Genomic DNA, 1,424 nt, shown 5'->3' with positions numbered 1-1,424 from the left:
AACAGATATTTTGTGTCCTGAACGACTATGTGGTTAAGTGTGGACTTGACTGGGGCAATTGTGAATGCGTAACGAGCGATGGGGCTGCACATATGACAGGCAGGAATAGCGGAGTTGTAACACGAATAAAGGAGGCAGCAGGCAAGGAAACTACATGGAATCATTGTTTCATACGCCACCAGGCATTGGCATGTGTAACCAGGGTGAAACAGCGTTTTTTTAGTTGTGTTGAAATGTCACCAATGCTGATTTAAATGTACCAGTATATGTTTAGGTACATTTGGTAACCTGTTCCTTTGTTGATGTGTTTTTGTACCTGTACTGTAGCTTTAAGAGAAGTCCGTGTTTTGTGACGTGTGTGTGGCGCCAAAGCTCAGAAGGCTTTTTACTGTCTGAGCGGAGGTATGTTGTTGTGTTTCTCGTCATATTTTAGCATATAGGTCGTTTTGTGTACAATGAAAATGTTTAATGTGTAACTAAGTGTGTTGTGAATTAAGTGTGTGAACATGTTACAGCGCTGTTTTGTTAGCTAGCACTTAGTAAATGCACTTTTTGAGAGTTTTTGTTGTGTACATGTGCGTCCGGGTATTACAGTGTTTCCTCTTTATTTGTTTGCTAGGAGGGAATGTTGGTCCCGACTACGACCGTTTATACTATTGACACGTTGGTTTCTTTGGCTCATACAGGTATGAATGTTTTATGTTCTTTATATTATCGATGCTGGTTATGTTTGTGTATATGCAGTGAAGTGCATCTAGTATGTTATTCTATTTATTTTCATATTATTTTATACGTCGTCAGAAGGCTTTTTACTGTCTGAGCGGAGGAGGGAATGTTGGTCCCGACTACGACCGTTTATACTATTGACACGTTGGTTTCTTTGGCTCATACAGAAGCGAATAAATGAGAGAAAGCCAGCCTCCTTTGTGGTCCAGTCTCCCATCCTTCCATTCATCCAACATTCACACCCCCCCAGAACACAACGCAGACAATTACGCCGTTAACGGATGTGCACTTCTATATATTAACACGAGAACTGTTGCACACCCGTTACATTGGTGCCGTGACCTTTCAAGGATTGGTTTAAAGGACGACATCACCTCGTTCGCCGAGGAAGCTGCTACCACTGGCCCTTTGTGGTACTGAGGTATTTCCGTGGAGAGTGCTCAGGGTTTTATTTTATTTTGAATGGACAATTTATTTTTTTATATAGGCCTATCCACATGTGTCGATGCTGAACGAAGTAGGTGTTTGCACATTGTGGACTTTTTGTACCATCTCAGTGAACTGATTGAGTGCTAAAAAAAAAAAAAAAAAAAAAAAAAAAAAAAAGGGCAGTTACAGCACGTTCGTCAATTGTGAAATGTAAAGTACTGATTTGATGCTGTATATATGTTTGCCAATTGATATGCTCTTTTAGTACT

General features: G+C 40.3%; 1 long non-coding RNA gene across 2 annotated transcripts; it reads left to right on the top strand.

Annotated features, from left to right (window-relative positions):
* Positions 1 to 223: 223 nt before the first annotated feature.
* On the top strand, positions 224 to 922 carry LOC124479781. Of its 2 annotated transcripts, XR_006957463.1 has the most exons (3): positions 224 to 402; positions 620 to 686; positions 894 to 922. It is a non-coding gene; the product is annotated as an uncharacterized LOC124479781 (long non-coding RNA). The 2 variants fall into 2 exon arrangements; XR_006957462.1 differs by having other exon boundaries at positions 620 to 922.
* The last annotated feature ends 502 nt before the right edge of the window (positions 923 to 1,424 follow it).

The sequence above is a fragment of the Hypomesus transpacificus genome, chromosome 17 (assembly GCF_021917145.1).
Source record: "Hypomesus transpacificus isolate Combined female chromosome 17, fHypTra1, whole genome shotgun sequence".
Classification (NCBI taxonomy): Eukaryota; Metazoa; Chordata; class Actinopteri; order Osmeriformes; family Osmeridae; genus Hypomesus; species Hypomesus transpacificus.
The sequence above is the reverse complement of the archived record's forward strand: the minus strand, read 5'-3'. Positions and strand labels throughout refer to the sequence as shown.